The sequence below is a fragment of the Caretta caretta genome, chromosome 1, assembly GCF_965140235.1.
Source record: "Caretta caretta isolate rCarCar2 chromosome 1, rCarCar1.hap1, whole genome shotgun sequence".
Lineage (NCBI taxonomy): Eukaryota > Metazoa > Chordata > Testudines > Cheloniidae > Caretta > Caretta caretta.
Genome location: NC_134206.1, coordinates 100296545 through 100315817, shown reverse-complemented (window position 1 = coordinate 100315817; position 19273 = coordinate 100296545). Strand labels below are relative to the sequence as shown.

The window sequence follows — 19273 nt, the reverse complement described above, 5'->3', positions numbered from 1 at the left end:
TCCACGCATTATTCCTTTATGGGATCATTAAAGAAAGAGACTTCGGGAGAAAATTTGGCTACTGGAGTGAGCTTCACCATCATGGTTACCACCCTGGCCCTTCTTAATCCTGGTCCTGAAATATGTTCTGACTGGACCCAGGCCAGAAAGAAGAACCACAATGATACCGCCCTTTCTACCAGCTCCAGCTCTATCCCAAACACCATGTGGGATGTGCAAGTTTCTCTCTCTTCCCCATACTCCATGTATCCTTTTCCTTCCCCACCTAATTTATTTTCTTTCCTATCTCTCTCCTTTTGTCTTCTGATTAATAAGAATCTAGCTTAGCTGCCCAACACTGTATATTCTGAAAGCCTATGGTCAGAAGAGGCAGCTAAAAGCAATGCCCCAAATAGCTTGATTCTGGAGTGAGTTTGTCATGTTTCTGAGCAGCTGAAAAGATCATGTCCTGTGCCTGCGTTTTTCCAGCAGTGAGGTTGCAAGTGAGAGTCACCACCAGACACAGAAGCTGCATTTTCTCTCTACTGTTCTTTTTTCTCCCCTTTTGTGTGCATTTGTCTTGGATTTGTCTTCTAGGAAATGGGATCAGACTTTAACACCATCACCGCCAATGAAGGCTCCAGCCCAGCTCTGCTAATTTTTTCTCTTTTCCCCAAAAGGATGTCTTTATTAGCATCTTTAATACCATCCCAAGAGACTGTCAAACCAGTTTTTTTCCCTTCTAAATATTCTTGTCAGCTAAAGGGAAAGGGAACAAGGGATGTTGTTAAAATGAAAGCCTTATTTATACTTTACATGTCCAATGCTTTAACTGTTTTTCCTTCTTTTCTGTATCTTTAATAAAGTCTTAATTTCTAATGCTCTGTTTGCAGTGGTACTAAGCAAGTTGAGGTTTCTGTATACCAAACCTTGTTTAACACTGGATAATGACCGGATCTTGTTAACACCTTTGACTCTTTGGGCCTATATATTCCAATTAAATTAATACTACCATGGTTACTTGCACTTGTACTTTCACTAATCTCTCCCCAAATTAATAATTTGAAGATTATTAAACCATATGCCAAGTGTGTCAAATACATAGAATGGGATTGTTGTAATCTACCTAACAAGCAATATGAAACGCCTTCCTATCTCACCACGTACAATCCACAACAAGTAGGACAGACATTTTGTTGTTGGTTGAAGCAGATAGAGTGTTTTATTTTTGCACTGTACCATGGTTTAAACAAATTATGTAAAATATTTCATTCTAATAAAAAATCCCATGATAAATGCTTTAAAAGGGGGAATTGATACTATAATTACCCAAAACCATCGTAACACAGAGTTAAGGTTGCCCAGTAGTGCCCCATGCCCTTCCAGAACGGAGAGTGGCTGACCTGTTGAAAATTAGCAAAAGACTTAAAGTACCCCCACGACACACACTTAATTCTGGCTACCATAAACTGGCAATAGCCACTGGGTTAAATAAGGGTGATGCAAAGGTTAAGCTACCAAGAGAAGTCGTGGAAGCAACTGCATTAAATTAAAAAGACAACAGAAGGTTGGAGGCAGTACAGATGAGAGTTCTTCAAAACATGGCAGGTGTAAAATGGAATGATTTTTAAGACAAACAAAGAAGTTAAAAGGACAGTAGAATGTGAAATCAGAGTGCAGGACTGGCTATAAATCTAAACGATTATGATGGTGCAGAGACTGCTGAAAACAGGTGATAGGATGCCAAAGAAAATAATGCAAACATAACCAAGATCAGTCTGACCGATTACACTGTAGGATATCGTACACAGGGACACAATCAGGCTGGGTTTAATGAAAGAACAAGCCATGGACAGAAGTGAATGGCAACGCTGTACTACTCCGTGTCTGCAAAGATGATCTGGGATGAAAGAGAGTGAGTGAGCGAGTGCAGAGGTACACAAGAGTAAAGGGATGAAAAGATATAGCAAGTCTGAGGCGGTTTGTGTGAGTGGGCACAGTGTTTGAGTGTAGGCAGCTCCTGTTTGTTAGGCCTGACCTAAACTCAAGTTTTGCTCAGACAAAGAGGTGTTGTTCAACTTTATCCTGCAGTGCTCACATGTTCCATTCTCTGGGTGTTATGTAGCATCTACGACAGTACATTGCTAATATGTGGTTAGGACAGAATTAAGGATGCATTGTGGCGTGTACTATAACTTTTCATTTTTTGGTTTTCAGAGGTTTAAGCTTAGCTCTCTCCACATTCTGGAAGGACACGAGGTAACACCAGGCAACCTTAACTCCGTATTAATGAAGGTTTGGGGCATTTAATTTCCTTGGTTTAAAAAAAAAAAAAAAGTTTCTCACCACCTTCCCACATACTACAGCCCACCTCTCCCTCTCCATTGCCTCTGGCTCCTCAGGAAGGATTACCCCACCCACAGAATGCACTGGCTGCATGGCCATCTCTTCCATGCCTTTGCATCATCTCCTTGTCTCCCATTTCTCTGCATGTCCAGCACACACTAGTTCTTCCTCCTCAACCATCCTCTGGAAGGAAGAGGCAGGCGACAGCACAGGGCGTGCAGGTTGAAGAGCTGTGGGGAGGATGCAACAGCAGCACAAGGACTAGCATGAAGTCACTAGAGACATTTTTGGTGGGCAGGAGACAGACATGGAGAGGCGTGGATGTGGGGACTTTTGGGGGACAGAGGCGAACCTCACCAACTCCTACTGCACAACTCAGATCCCCTCCTACTCACCCCAGATTCCACTGTTCTGACCCCTCCCATATTACCTTCAACTGCTCAGACTCCCCCAGCACTACCTTGGCTCCTCTAACATTCACTTCATCATACCATTGATCTGACCACCCCCACCCCACTTAGAACCCTCCATACACGCACCAGCTCCACACTCCCACTTGACCCTACCCGCCCCATGTAAATTTAGAGGGGTCACGGGGCTGTGAGGAGTGCATGTACCAGCTGGAAGCAGGAAGGAACAGGAGAGTGGAGCATCATCTCTACTCCAAATCAGGGCCTAGTATCCGGGAACAAGGCTGTACACATTCATTTGAGGCACAGGAGGCGCACGGAGGTGTGAAGTGAACATTCAGTGAGCTATTCTCAGCCAAATGAGAATACATGATGAAGATGGATAGAGCCTGAAACAATAACTCTCAGACATCTGAATTGCTCCCATTCGTCTCAGTAGGAATGGTCATTCCCCTTCCATTGGGCTTTTAGTATCCTGGCTCACACACGAAGGGCAGATAGAAAGGCTCAGACCACCTCTATAGAAGGGCAGCGCCAAATCACAGCTCACACACAGGGGGTAAAGATCCCCCAGATCTTGGTTCAAACATGTGGGATCTCTGCCCTTCCCAGGGCTGGGGGTCACTGCTGCCCCATTCCCCTCCACCTTCACCCTTTACATGAGGTACATCCTCCTCCGATACCCAACCACTGCCCTGAGAGATGGGGCTGGGAGGAATCTCTCACCCACTGCCAGGCCCAGCCAGGACAAGGGGAATGAGGCAGAGAAAGTGTGGGGGAGAAAGCTTTCAAATGGAAGGAATGACAAGGCCCCTATTAAATTACTAAATAGTGGGGGGGAGAATATACCACTATAGCCTGAAAAATGTCTATTAGGCACCAAGATGGATCCACTGTGAGAATGCCCCAACTACAACACCTGCTGCACACTAGAAAGGTGCATATCTGGAAAGAGAGTATGGTGATGAGTGGGGAGGAAGATAGTACAGACCAGTGGTCCTCAACCAGGGGTCCATGGCCCCCTGGGGTTCTGCAAGCCCTTTAAAGGGGGCTGCGGGGCCCCACGGCTGAAGCTCGGATCCCCGGCATCCCGCCTTTCTCCCCCACATTGGGCTGAAGCTGGGAGATGCAGGGCTGAAGCCCCGATCCCTGGTGCCCACCATGGGGCTCAAGCCGGGAGGCATGGGGCTGAAACCTCAATCCCCAGTGCCCCCGCGAGGCTGAAACCGGGAGGTACAGGGCTGAAGCCCAGAGCCCTGAGCCCGGGTGCTCTCTTTGGGGCAGAAGCCCTGAGCCCATGGACAGAGTAAGGGACATAGAGGGCATTCCCCCACCTCCCATCCAAACTGCAGCGCAAGTGCAAGGCAGTCCAGGGGCAGCTCCACACCTCTCCCCACATCTCCTCTCCCCGCCCCCTGGTCCGGTCGGAGGCAGGAAGCTGGAGCCAGACAGTGCAGGGCAGTTGCTGCTCTGGCTGGTGCATGGTTCTGTGCATGGTCCAAAGCACATGGTCCCTCCTCTCTGCCGGTGCCCCAGGTTGAAGCTGCTCCTCAGCTCCCAGCCCCCTTTGCTCCCACAGAGGCAGCCAGTAAGAGCCCCTGGGGTGGGGAGACTCAGTTCTGTGGCTAGCAGACCCCTCCGGGAACAGGGACCACAGGGGAGTCCTCCCAGCACACAGCCCCTAATGCCCCTCTCCCTACACTCTGTGCTACCCCGATGCCTGCACACAGCCCCTAGCCACCCCCCACCCTGCAGCCTGAGCTATCCCCTGCCTGCATACAGCTTCTAGCTACCTACCTCCCTGCACCCTGAGCTACCCCTCTGCCCACACTCAGCCTCTAGCTACCTCCTCCCTGCACCCTAAGCTGTTTTCAAACTTTTTGAGCTAAGCTCCCCTCCTTTGAGTTATAATTTTTGGGTGCATGCCCTCCCCACAACCCAGACAGTCTGGGTGGCCTTCTGAGTTGAGTCACGGGGTGGAGGTGGCACTCCCTCTCTGGACCCCACCATGTGGAGGTGGCTCGAGCCCCGCTGGCCCCAGCCCCCGAAAACAGAAGTCAAACTACACCTCTGCCCAAGGCCTGTGCGCCAAGGGCACCCCCGCCGGGCCCTGGAGTTTTTAGAATATGTCATGGGGGGGCCTCGGAGAGAAAAAGGTTGAGAACCCCTGATACAGACGATCTCCTTCCTCTGCACAGGTAACACACATGGAGAAAAAAATGTACATTAAGCACATAAATCCAGAATAGTTCTAAAATGAACCTCAAGAAATGGAAGAACCCCAAATTATATGCAATCTGTTCCACTGTACTGCATATATGTGACTACTATCAACAGCATGGTTCTTTCTACATCCTTTAGTCATGAACTTCATAGCTTTGAGTGTCAGCCAATTGGTGATATTAAGCCCTGGTCTACACTAGGACTTTAGGTCGAATTTAGCAGCATTAAATCGATGTAAACCTGCACCCGTCCACACGATGAAGCCCTTTATTTCGACTTAAAGGGCTCTTAAAATCGATTTCCTTACTCCACCCCTGACAAGTGGATTAGCGCTTAAATCGGCCTTGCTGGCTCGAATTTGGGGTACTGTGGACACAATTCGATGGTATTGGCCTCCGGGAGCTATCCCAGAGTGCTCCATTGTGACCGCTCTGGACAGCACTCTCAACTCAGATGCACTGGCCAGATAGACAGGAAAAGAACCACGAACTTTTGAATCTCATTTCCTGTTTGGCCAGCGTGGCAAGCTGCAGGTGACCATGCAGAGCTCATCAGCACAGGTGACCATGATGGAGTCCCAGAATCGCAAAAGAGCTCCAGCATGGACCGAACGGGAGGTACGGGATCTGATCGCTGTATGGGGAGAGGAATCCGTGCTATCAGAACTCCGTTCCAGTTTTTGAAATGCCAAAACCTTTGTCAAAATCTCCCAGGGCATGAAGGACAGAGGCCATAACAGGGACCCGAAGCAGTGCCGCGTGAAACTGAAGGAGCTGAGGCAAGCCTACCAGAAAACCAGAGAGGAGAATGGCCGCTCTGGGTCAGAGCCCCAAACATGCCACTTCTATGATGAGCTGCATGCCATTTTAGGGGGTTCAGCTACCACTACCCCAGCCGTGTTGTTTGACTCCTTCAATGGAGATGGAGGCAATACGGAAGCAGGTTTTGGGGACGAAGAAGAAGAAGATGAGGAGGAGGAGGTTGTAGATAGCTCACAGCAAGCAAGCGGAGAAACCAGTTTTCCCGACAGCCAGGAACTGTTTCTCACCCTGGACCTGGAGCCAGTACCCCCCGAACCCACCCAAGGCTCCCTCCTGGACCCAGCAGGCGGAGAAGGGACCTCCGGTGAGTGTACCTTTTAAAATACTATACATGGTTTAAAAGCAAGCATGTGAAAGGATTACTTTGCCCTGGCATTCGCGGCTCTCCTGGATGTACTCCCAAAGCCTTTGCAAAAGGTTTCTGGGGAGGGCAGCCTTATTGCGTCCTTCATGGTAGGACACTTTACCACTCCAGGCCAGTAACACGTACTCGGGAATCATTGTACAACAAAGCATTGCAGTGTATGTTTGCTGGCGTTCAAACAACATCCGTTCTTTCTCTCTGTGTTATCCTCAGGAGAGTGAGATGATATTCATGGTCACCTGGTTGAAATAGAGTGCTTTTCTTCAGGGGACACTTGGAGGAGCCCACTCCTGCTGGGCTGTTTGCCTGTGGCTAAACAGAAATGTTCCCTGCTGTTAGCCACGGGGAGGGGGGAGGGTTGAGGGGGTAGCCACGCGGTGGGGGGAGGCAAAATGCGACCTTGTAACGAAAGCACACGTGCTATGTATGTAATGTTAACAGCAAGGTTTACCCTGAAAGAGTGTAGCCACTGTTTTATAAAATGTGTCTTTTTAAATACCGCTGTCCCTTTTTTTTTTCTCCACCAGCTGCATGTGTTTCAATGATCACACGATCTTCTCCTTCCCAGAGGCTAGTGAAGCTTAGAAAGAAAAAAAAAACGCACTCGCGATGAAATGTTCTCCGAGCTCATGCTGTCCTCCCACACTGACAGAGCACAGACGAATGCGTGGAGGCAAATAATGTCAGAGTGCAGGAAAGCATAAAATGACCGGGAGGAGAGGTGGAGGGCTGAAGAGAGTAAGTGGCGGGCTGAAGCTCAAATGTGGCGGTAGTGTGATGAGAGGAGGCAGGATTCAATGCTGAGGCTGCTGGAGGACCAAACCAGTATGCTCCAGTGTATGGTTGAGCTGCAGCAAAGGCAGCTGGAGCACAGACTGCCACTACAGCCCCTGTGTAACCAACCGCCCTCCTCCCCAAGTTCCATAGCCTCCACACCCAGACGCCCAAGAACGCGGTGGGGGGGCCACCGGCCAACCAGCCACTCTGCCACAGAGGACTGCCCAAAAAAAAGAAGGCTGGCATTCAATAAATTTTAAAGTTGTAAACTTTTAAAGTGCTCTGTGGCATTTTCCTTCCCTCCTCCACCACCCCTCCTGGGCTACCTTGGTAGTCATCCCCCTATTTGTGTGATGAATGAATAAAGAATGCATGAATGTGAAGCAACAATGACTTTATTGCCTCTGCAAGCGGTGATTGAAGGGAGGAGGGGGGGGTGGTTAGCTTACAGGGAAGTAGAGTGAACCAAGGGGCGGGGGGGTTCATCAAGGAGAAACAAACAGAACTTTTACACCGTAGCCTGGCCAGTCATGAAACTGGTTTTCAAAGCTTCTCTGATGCGTACCGTGCCCTCCTGTGCTCTTCTAACCGCCCTGGTGTCTGGCTGCGCGTAACCAGCAGCCAGGCGATTTGCCTCAACCTCCCACCCCGCCATAAACGTCTCCCCCTTACTCTCACAGATATTGTGGAGCACACAGCAAGCAGTAATAACAGTGGGAATATTGGTTTCGCTGAGGTCTAAGCGAGTCAGTAAACTGCGCCAGCGCGCCTTTCAACGTCCAAATGCACATTCTACCACCATTCTGCACTTGCTCAGCCTGTAGTTGAACAGCTCCTGACTACTGTCCAGGCTGCCTGTGTACGGCTTCATGAGCCATGGCATTAAGGGGTAGGCTGGGTCCCCAAGGATACATATAGGCATTTCAACATCCCCAACAGTTATTTTCTGGTCTGGGAATAAAGTCCCTTCCTGCAGCTTTTGAAACAGACCAGAGTTCCTGAAGATGCGAGCATCATGTACCTTTCCCGGCCATCCCACGTTGATGTTGGTGAAACGTCCCTTGTGATCCACCAGAGCTTGCAGCACTATTGAAAAGTACCCCTTGCGGTTTACGTACTCGGCGGCTTGGTGCTCCGGTGCCAATATAGGGATATGGGTTCCGTCTATGGCCCCACCACAGTTAGGGAATTCCATTGCAGCAAAGCCATCCACTATGACCTGCACATTTCCCAGGTCACTACCCTTGATATCAGCAGATCTTTGATTGCGTGGGCTACTTGCATCACAGTAGCCCCAACAGTAGATTTGCCCACTCCAAATTGATTCCCAACTGACCGGTAGCTGTCTAGCGTTGCAAGCTTCCACAGGGCTATCGCCACTCGCTTCTCAACTGTGAGGGCTGCTCTCATCTTGGTATTCATGCGCTTCAGGGCAGGGGAAAGCAAGTCACAAAGTTCCATGAAAGTGCCCTTACGCATGGGAAAGTTTCGCAGCCACTGGGAATCGTCCCAGACCTGCAACACTATGCGGTCCCACCAGTCTGTGCTTGTTTCCCGAGCCCAGAATCGGCTTTCCACAGCATGAACCTGCCCCATTAGCACCATGATGCATGCATTGGCAGGGCCCATGCTTTCAGAGAAATCTGTGTCCATGTCCTGATCACTCACGTGACTGCGCTGACGTCACCTCCTTGCCCGGTATCGCTTTGCCAGGTTCTGGTGCTGCATATACTGCTGGATAATGCGTGTGGTGTTTAATGTGCTCCTAACTGCCAAAGTGAGCTGAGCGGCCTCCATGCTTGCCTTGGTATGGCGTCCGCACAGAAAAAAAGCGCGGAACGATTGTCTGCCGTTGCTCTGACGGAGGGAGGGGCGACGGACGACACGGCTTACAGGGTTGGCTTCAGGGAGCTAAAATCAACAAAGGGGGTGGCTTTACATCAAGGAGTATTTCAGGCAGGACTTCACGGAGGGTTCCAATAAGAAATGGTGCACCTAAGTTATTGTTATTATTGGAACAAGGAGGTTAGCTTGGCCTCTGATTGATACATGGCTAGATTTACCTCGCTGCACCTTCTCTGTGAGTGACTGCAGTGTGACCTAGAGGAATGAGTCCCCTAGACTGGGGAGGAGGCAAATGAGTACAAAACAAATCTGGTCTATTTCTTGTTTTGATCCACTCCATCTATCTTTTACATCTTTGGCTGGCAGCAGACGGTGCAGAAGGACTGCATGCCATCCACATCTCGTGGCTGCTCAGCAGAAGATGGTGCAGTAGGACTGCTAGCCATCCTCATCTCTTGCCTGCCCGGCAGAAGATGATGCAATAGGACTGCTAGCAATCCGTATCGCCTGCCTGCTCACCATAAGACGGTTCAATAGGACTGACTGCAGGACTAAAGAGAATGACCTGGTCAAGTCACTCCAAATTTAGTCCCTGCGCCCATGTCTGCCCAGGCGCTCCCAGCCGACTTGGCCAGGAGCACCTTGGACATGACGAGGACGGCTACCAGTAGTACTGTACCGTCTGCTGCCACAAGGCAATGGGTTGCTGCTACTATGTAGCAATGCCGTACCGCGTCTGCCAGCACCCAGGAGACATAGGGTGACGGTTACCTGAGCGGGCTCCATGCTTGCCGTGGTATGGCGTCTGCACAGGTAACTCAGGAAAAAAGGCGCGAAACGATTGTCTGCCCTTGCTTTCACGGAGGGAGGGAGGGAAGGGGGGCCTGACGATATGTACCCAGAACCACCCGCAACAATGTTTTAGCCCCATCAGGCATTGGGATCTCAACCCAGAATTCCAATGGGCAGCGGAGACTGCAGGAACTGTGGGATAGCTATCCACAGTGCAACGCTCCGGAAGTCGACTCTAGCCTCGGTACTGTGGAAGCACTCCGCCGAGTTAATGCACTTAATGCACTTAGAGCATTTTCTGTGGGGACACACACACTCGAATATATAAAACCGATTTCTAAAAAAACGACTTCTATAAATTTGACCTTATTCCATAGTGTAGACATACCCTAAGTGTTGTTGCATGTTACTTATGTTGGCTGGAGGTGAAACCTGATCCAGCTCCTCCTCCACTTGGCATCAGAGATTTAAAAGGCAGCTTATATATAAAATTATTCTATCAATATTAACTCTATTACAAATATGACTTCTTAACTTACTAACACTGATCTTTCATACTAGCTTTTTTCATTACGGGGTTTCCACTGACGTATCTTGTAGTGGCCACTGTCAGAAAAAGGACAGCGTTCCTCTTTTCCTGCCATGCATTTTAATTTGGGAAGAGAGAAGGAAAAGAGAGAAAACATCAAGCAAAAGAACATAGTGAAACAGTTTTTATGTCACAGGGAGATACAAACAATATCTTATTCTTAAAAATATGTTGCAATGTGAAACAGTAAGCTATGCACTCCATAAAGTCACTGAAACTCAAAAGCAAGGATCAAACATGTACAACTATTAGTCAAAATGGAGGACATTCCTTAACCATTACCCAAAAACACCCACCTATCATTTTGATACCAGTGAGCTAATCTTTAACAATGAATACTTAGATTACTTTATCCATTTAAAAACATTAGAAAGTTCTCAAAACCCTGTAACAATTTACCGTTAAAGTTGATGTTACCAAAAATCTAGGTAACAACTGATAGATAGCTGGCTAGACAGTAGTTAAAGATGGTCTCCCATTGTGATTTATATTTTCCTGTAATGGTTTGATATTTGTCTTTGAATTTCAATAATTTTGTGAGTTTAAAGCAAACTTTAACACGCTTTTCACAGTTCAATGTAATATGTAGTGCAAAAAGGAACTAAAAACTCTCAAGAGAGAAGTAGTTTCCATAATGGCAAACTATTTTTATAATGAAGTTAATGCACAGTAACTATTTTACCATCAAATGATTACTCCCTTGAATGTGCCACAAAAGTAACTTTTGAATGTGTTTATTATCTGCATGAAGTGTAGATGTATATTTTTACTAATGCTCTGCATTTAGGTTTCACTTCAGACTTTTCAACCTTACCATAGAGGAAACAAGCATTTAGCTATTTTTTACAGATGTCACAAAGTGAAAAAACCACAGTAGCAACTAACCCGTAAATATGACAGTCACCCACAGGGAAAGTCACATGAATAACAGTAACCTCAGCTCTCTGTAAAGTCCTCAAAATGTCATCATTGCCTAGTCCAAGTAAACTATTAAGAAAGATAAACACTTCTAGATTAACCATTTTACAAGTTTACTGAAAATGTTAGAGAACCAGCTGGACAGTGGCAGTATATATTGCCCTGCCATTTAGCAACATGTAGGTTTATAACCAAATATCCTTTCCATAGGGCAGGCCTGACTGGAACACCTTCACGTGGCAGACCATGCCATGACAAGCACGCCTACCTCAGTTTCCCTCCTTCAGAGTCCCAAGAAAAGTTGCAAGGGTCCGCCCAAGTACAAAGACTGTCCTTGTAGGGTTCATTTATTACAAAGTCCCATGCACATATATGACAACAAAAGTCCCACAACCATAGTCCAGATTTCCATCAGCATATTCCAAACAATACATGCAACATACAGTCCTAGCATCCCTCACCACACCCCGACTCTCTAGTTTAGCGCTCTCCTGTCCTTGCACCAGTACAGCTACCATAGCCTTTCCAACCTGAGTGCAACCCTGATCTTCCCAGCAGGAAACCCCACAGCCTCTCTGCTGGTAGATCATCCTTGCCAAGGGAGCATCCCTCACTCACCACTGTTCCTCTGGGTCCACCTCTCCAGCCCTGGACTGACAGCAAGCAAGCGCCTCTGCTGCTCCCCTGTCTTCAGCCCTCTCTGACCCTTGGCTCCAGCTCTCTAGCTTACAGAGCTAGCCTGCATCTGCTATTGCTTCTGCCTTCAGCCCTCTCCAGCCCTCTGGCATGGGGATGCCAGCCAGCAAATGGCTCTTGCTGTTCTGCCTTCAGCCTTCTCCCAGGTCCCAAACATATACTCTTCAAGTCAATTCCTCCCTCTTATCAGGGAAGGCCTGCAGAGTTTTCTGCATTCAGCAGCTTACCCCACAGACCTGCTCTAGTCTTCTGACCGACTCTCAGCCGGACACTCTCTCACTGGACCTCGCCCCGACCTTTTATAGCCCCTCAGTACTGCCCTGCCCTCTTAATTGGCCAAATGCAAGTACCTGTCCTGGCACAGGGTAGCTGGACCTACTTCATCTACTGGGGCCAGCCAACCTGTGACAGTCCTTAACGATGACTGCTTATAGGAAATTGGTGAAGCAACAGTCTCAGACCTTGTCTACACTACGAAGTTAAGTCGATGTAAGTCGCCTGGTATTGACCTATTTGTACATGTCTACACTTAAATTTGTCTCAGCCAACGTAAGCAATGTAGTAAAACCACCATCCCGAATGGTGTAAAGCTATGACTGACCTACTTAGCTTGACACAGTGTGAGTGTAGACATAGCATGACCTGTGTCGACTCTAGCAGTCTTCCAGCAGCTACTCCACAACGCCCCATTCCCTGTGACTGACTTCTGTGGACACAATTTTAAACTCTATTGCCCTGGAGTCATAGAGCCCAGAAGCCACCCCCACACCTTGAAAGCCCCCTGCGTGTTTTTGGAACACCTACCTCAGCAAGCACACCTAGCAGATCATTTATGTAGTGTGCACCTACTCAACCGACTATATTGCCGCCACGCACACAGAGAGGAGCCACATGTTCTCCTGCCTGGAGTAGATCGGAAATACTGCATTTCCTGGGCCTGTGAGGAGAAGAGGCTGTGCAGGCATAACCAAGGGCCAGCCGTAGAAATGTAAACATCTATGAGTAGATTGCCTACATTTCCCATGCAAAGGAATATGACAGGGATCAGCAGTAGTAAGTGTGCAAGCAAAAGAACTTTGCGAAGAATAACACAAGGCCAGGGAGCACCACAATAGATATGGTGCTGTACCACAGACCTGCCACTTTTACAACCAATTGCTTGCCATACTTGGTGGAGACCCCAACAATACCATACAGATTCTCGATACCTCAGAGGAGCAGCACGAGACCCCTGCCACAAACAGCAACGAAGAGGAGGAAGGGGGCAAGGAGGATGTGGCAGGGAACCCCAGTCATGCCATGAGCCAGTGCCTGTTCAAGTCTCCACCAAAGTCTAAACAGACCCGTCACGTGAGGGTGGATGAACCCGATAAAGGGGAAGGAAACTCCCATGTGACTGTAAATCCATGGGACAACTGTCTGTTTTTATCAGCAGCTTCTGGCATGGCATCTTTGACTTGTGATGCCACATGGTATGTTGTGGGGAGTAGTGAGCAGCAAACATGAAGTTCTCCAAAGACTGCAACTGGTGGAGAGTTTGGGACTTTTGATCCTGTACGTCAAACCAGGGTCTGCAGCATTTGGAATTGCTGCCTGAGAAGAACCTTCATGTTCTCTTGTATTTTCTACTACTTGTCCTGCTAGCACTGCCTTTCTCCTGTCCTCTGTTGTTCTCCAAGCTGTCGGTCATATTGGCCCTTGTAGCTCTTGGTTTGTAGTCTGATGCAGTACTGGCTTGCAGACCATGTCATTCCTAGTCCTCTTCTTTCTCCTCATCAGGGTCAGGTGTTCTGGGGGCATACGTGGGACACCCCCATTACCCCTACCACTCCACGCCAGGGGACAGCAAGGAAAACCACAGCTTCACATATACAGACCTGTGAGAACCATGATTGAGAAAACAAATGTAGTCTGTTGTGGCTACACATACGCCAAACAGACATAAACCCTTACTTTCTAATTTTAAAATTTTCACTCTAGTCAAATTATGCTAAAAATGTGTATAACACTGCATGTGGGGGGTTTTGCACATGGATTTTCTACACTGTTTTTCTCTACTCCAAGTGCTATTTTGGGGATAATCAAATTATCTTTATTAGTTCACAACAAATATTGCAGAATGCATAGTGATTGTCAAGGCAAACAGCTAAATGCACACCAAACCCCACAAAATTCATAGCTTCATGAAAACACTCAGCCACATTTAAAAATGTACAGCAAGCACCACACAATTCACAGAAACACCCAAAGCTCCAGGCCCAAAAAAATAGATACCAGCAGGCAAAGACTCACAAATACATATTAAGAACAGGAGTACTTGTGGCACCTTAGAGACTAACAAATTTATTAGATTTAGCCTCTAAGGCGCCACAAGTATTCCTGTTCTTTTTGCGGATACAGACTAACATGGCTGCTACTCTGAAACAAACACATATTGTAGATTACACAAGACAAACAAATCCATCAAAGCAGCAGAGAACATTACTGTGGCTGACTGCTAAAATGCTCTTTCAAAGCCTGTCTCAACCACATAGCTCCATGTTGGGCTCTTGTAACAGCACGTGTGTCTGGCTGTTCAAAGTCACACAGCTGCTCAACCTCGGCCCTCCAGCCTGGTGGCAGCTTTTCCCCCTTTGCCTCAGATATTATGCAAGACAAAACAGGCAGCTATAATCCACTGGGCTGTTCTTCTCAGTGAAATCCAGTCTAGTCAGTAAGCACTGCCAGTGTCCCTTCAGCCTACCAAAAGCACATTCAACTGTCATTCTGCACCTGCTGAGCCAGTAGCTGAATCTTTCTTTGGGGCTGTCGAGGTAGCCAGTATCCAGCTTCCTGAGCCTGGGGAACAAGTGATAACGCTTGATGCCTCAGAATCATTATTGTCATTTCAGTATTGGCAATGATAATCTGCTGGTCAGGAAAGAATGTCTCTGCTTTCAGCTTTCCTAACAGTCCTGTGCTCTTAAAGGTGCGAATGGCATGCGTCTTCCCTGATCAGCCCACATTGTTATCGGCTAAGCATCCCCAGTGATCCACAAATGCTTGCATAACCATAGAAGAGTAGCCCCTCTGTGGCAAGGTGGGCTAATGCCAAAATAAGGATGTGTGTGCCATCTATCGCTCCACCGCAGTTCAGGAACACCACTGCTGCAAATCCGTCCACTATGTCCTGCATGCTGCTGAGACTCACAGTCCTGCATAGCGGGAGACGATTAGCAGCCCTACACGCTTGTATGACAGCAGCACCCAATGTAGATTTTCCAACTCCAAAATTAGAGTGGTAGCAACGTGGCATTGCATGCTTCAAAACTGCTATTGCCACTTGCCTCTCCACAGTCAGTGCAACTCTCATTCAGATGTCCCTGCACCGGAGGGCTGGAGCAAACCTGTCACACAGATTCAGGAATGTGGCCTTTCGCATCTGCAAGTTCTGAAGCCACTATGTGTCATCCCAAACCTGTATTACAATGTGATCCCATTAGCCAGTGCTCATTTCTCAAGCCTAGAAGCTGTGCTCCACCATCTGCAACTGCTCCTTGAAAACACTAGCACTCTTTAATTGTTCTTTGCTATGTTCCTCAGCAAACTATCTTCAAAAAAACGCTCATGAACCTAGGTGTTGCAAAAAGAAAAGGAGTACTTGTGGCACGGTAGAGACTAACCAATTTATTTGAGCATAAGCTTTCGTGAGCTACAGCTCACTTCATCGGATGCATACTGTGGAAAGTACAGAAGATCTTTTTATACACACAAAGCATGAAAAAAAGGGTGTTTACCACTACAAAAGGTTCTCTCTCCCCCCACCCCACTCTCCTGCTGGTAACAGCTTATCTAAAGTGATCACTCTCCTTACAATGTGTATGATAATCAAGTTGGGCCATTTCCAGCACAAATCCAGGTTTTCTCCCCACCTGGATTTGTGCTGGAAATGGCCCAACTTGATTATCATACACATTGTAAGGAGAGTGATCACTTTAGATAAGCTGTTACCAGCAGGAGAGTGGGGAGGGGGGAGAGAGAACCTTTTGTAGTGGTAAACACCCATTTTTTCATGCTTTGTGTGTATAAAAAGATCTTCTGTACTTTCCACAATATGCATCCGATGAAGTGAGCTGTAGCTCACGAAAGCTTATGCTCAAATAAATTGGTTAGTCTCTAACGTGCCACAAGTACTCCTTTTCTTTTTGCGAATACAGACTAACACGGCTGTTACTCTGAAACTAGTTGTTGCAGTACTTCTTGCAGGTCTGCAAATACTGTAGGATCATACGTCTTGTATTTGAAGCATTCTTGAGTAGCGCAGAGCTATGTGAGCACCATACCCCTGTCAGAGACCAAAAAGCACCACATGGGTTTGAGAGATTTAAAAAAAAAAAAGCATGAAAATTATGGAATATGGATTCCATTATGTGACAGAAGAATTTGCACACTGAGAACTTGACCCTTAGCTCCTAGGGATCCCGGAGCAAGTCATTACTAACCCACATAACAATGTAAAAATGTCCCAAAAGGTATTGCACTGGATGGTGGCATGTGGCGCACTGTCATACCTATCCATGGTCCACTGAACTTTGCACACAAACTTTCCTGGTGATTACACACAGCTCCAATGCAAGCAGCCAAGTATGCATGCACCTGAGTGGTATACAAACAGCAGCAGCTGTACACCAATGTAACTTCCATCAACCAAAGTTTGTAGTGTAGACATGGTCTATGATTCAATTCTGCTGCTCCTATGGCATGCCACCACTCTCTCAGCTAGTAAGTCCATCAATTAGCACTAATATCAATTACTAAGAAAATACATGTACTTTTTCTTCCAACCCACCAGTAAAAGTTAAACAAAAAAGAAATGTGAAGCAAGGCATTTAAGGGTAAAAACAAAACAAAAACATGCCCCCCGCCCCCCAAGAATCTGCTCTAGACAGTGGCTCTGAAACACTGCACAGCATTTCATCTAAATAAACAAGTACATCTGGGACTCAAGGTCTCCCAAATATAGAAGTAAGGTATGGCACTAAGCCCTGGTCTACACTAGGACTTTAGGTCGAATTTAGCAGCCTTAATTCGATTTAAACCTGCACCCGTCCACACAATGAAGCCCTTTATTTCGACTTAAAGGGCTCTTAAAATCGATTTCCTTACTCCACCCCTGACAAGTGGATTAGCGCTTAAATCGACGTTGCCGGCTCGAATTTGGGGTACTGTGGACACAATTCGATGGTATTGGCCTCCGGGAGCTATCCCAGAGTGCTCCATTATGACCGCTCTGGACAGCACTCTCAACTCAGATGCACTGGCCAGGTAGACAGGAAAAGAACCGCGAACTTTTGAATCTCATTTCCTGTTTGGCCAGCGTGGCAAGCTGCAGGTGACCATGCAGAGCTCATCAGCACAGGTGACCATGATGGAGTCCCAGAATCGCAAAAGAGCTCCAGCATGGACCGAACGGGAGGTACGGGATCTGATCGCTGTTTGGGGAGAGGAATCCGTGCTATCAGAACTCCGTTCCAGTTTTCGAAATGCCAAAACCTTTCTGAAAATCTCCCAGGGCATGAAGGACAGAGGCCATAACAGGGACCCGAAGCAGTGCCGCGTGAAACTGAAGGAGCTGAGGCAAGCCTACCAGAAAACCAGAGAGGCAAACAGCCGCTCTGGGTCAGAGCCCCAAACATGCCGCTTCTATGATGAGCTGCATGCCATTTTAGGGGGTTCAGTCACCACTACCCCCAGCCGTGTTGTTTGACTCCTTCAATGGAGATGGAGGCAATACGGAAGTAGGTTTTGGGGACGAAGAAGATGATGAGGAGGAGGTTGTAGATAGCTCACAGCAAGCAAGCGGAGAAACCGGTTTTCCCGACAGCCAGGAACTGTTTCTCACCCTAACCTGGAGCCAGTACCCCCCGAACCCACCCAAGGCTGCCTCCTGGACTCAGCAGGCGGAGAAGGGACCTCTGGTGAGTGTACCTTTTAAAATGCTATACATGGTTTAAAAGCAAGCATGTGAAAGGATTACTTTGCCCTGGCATTTGCGGTTCTGCCTTTGCAAAAGGTTTCTGGGGAGGGCAGCCTTATTTCGTCCTTCATGGTAGGACACTTTACCACTCCAGGCCAGTAACACGTACTCGGGAATCTCTGTAGAACAAAGCATTGCAGTGTATGTTTGCTGGCATTCAACCAAAATCCGTTCACGCGGTGGGAGGAGGCAAAATGCGACCTTGTAACGAAAGCACACGTGCTATGTATGTAATGTTAACAGCAAGGTTTACCCTGAAAGAGTGTAGCCACTGTTTTATAAAATGTGTCTTTTTAAATACCGCTGTCCCTTTTTTTTTCTCCACCAGCTGCATGTGTTTCAATGATCACACGATCTTCTCCTTCCCAGAGGCTAGTGAAGCTTAGAAAGAAAAAAAAACGCACTCGCGATGAAATGTTCTCCGAGCTCATGCTGTCCTCCCACACTGACAGAGCACAGACGAATGCGTGGAGGCAAATAATGTCAGAGTGCAGGAAAGCATAAAATGACCGGGAGGAGAGGTGGAGGGCTGAAGAGAGGGCTGAAGCTCAAAGGTGGCGGCAGCGTGATGAGAGGAGGCAGGATTCAATGCTGAGGCTGCTGCAGGACCAAACCAGTATGCTCCAGTGTATGGTTGAGCTGCAGCAAAGGCAGCTGGAGCACAGACTGCCACTGCAGCCCCTCTGTAACCAACCGCCCTCCTCCCCAAGTTCCATAGCCTCCACACCCAGACACCCAAGAACGCGGTGGGGGGGCCTCCGGCCAACCAGCCACTCCACCACAGAGGATTGCCCAAAAAAAAAGAAGGCTGTCATTCAATAAATTTTAAAGTTGTAAACTTTTAAAGTGCTGTGCTTAAAGTGCTGTGTGGCATTTTCCTTCCCTCCTCCACCACCCCTCCTGGGCTACCTTGGTAGTCATCCCCCTATTTGTGTGATGAATGAATAACGAATGCATGACTGTGAAGCAGCAATGACTTTATTGGCTCTGCAAGCAATGATTAAAGGGAGGAGGGGAGGGTGGTTAGCTTACAGAGAAGTAGAGTGAACCAAGGGGCGGGGGGGTTCATCAAGGAGAAACAAACAGAACTTTCACACCGTAGCCTGGCCAGTCATGAAACTGGTTTTCAAAGCTTCTCTGATGCGTACCGTGCCCTCCTGTGCTCTTCTAACCGCCCTGGTGTCTGGCTGCGCGTAACCAGCAGCCAGGCGATTTGCCTCAACCTCCCACCCCGCCATAAACGTCTCCCCCTTACTCTCACAGATATTGTGGAGCACACAGCAAGCAGTAATAACAGTGGGAATATTGGTTTCGCTGAGGTCTAAGCGAGTCAGTAAACTGCGCCAGCGCGCCTTTCAACGTCCAAATGCACATTCTACCACCATTCTGCACTTGCTCAGCCTGTAGTTGAACAGCTCCTGACCACTGTCCAGGCTGCCTGTGTATGGCTTCATGAGCCATGGCATTAAGGGGTAGGCTGGGTCCCCAAGGATACAT

General features: G+C 47.9%; 1 protein-coding gene across 1 annotated transcript in view; it reads right to left on the bottom strand.

The window, feature by feature from the left end:
• The window catches only part of UBAC2 (UBA domain containing 2), a 168416-nt gene that overhangs the window by 129854 nt on the left and 19289 nt on the right, over nt 1-19273 (bottom strand). The window lies entirely within an intron of this gene.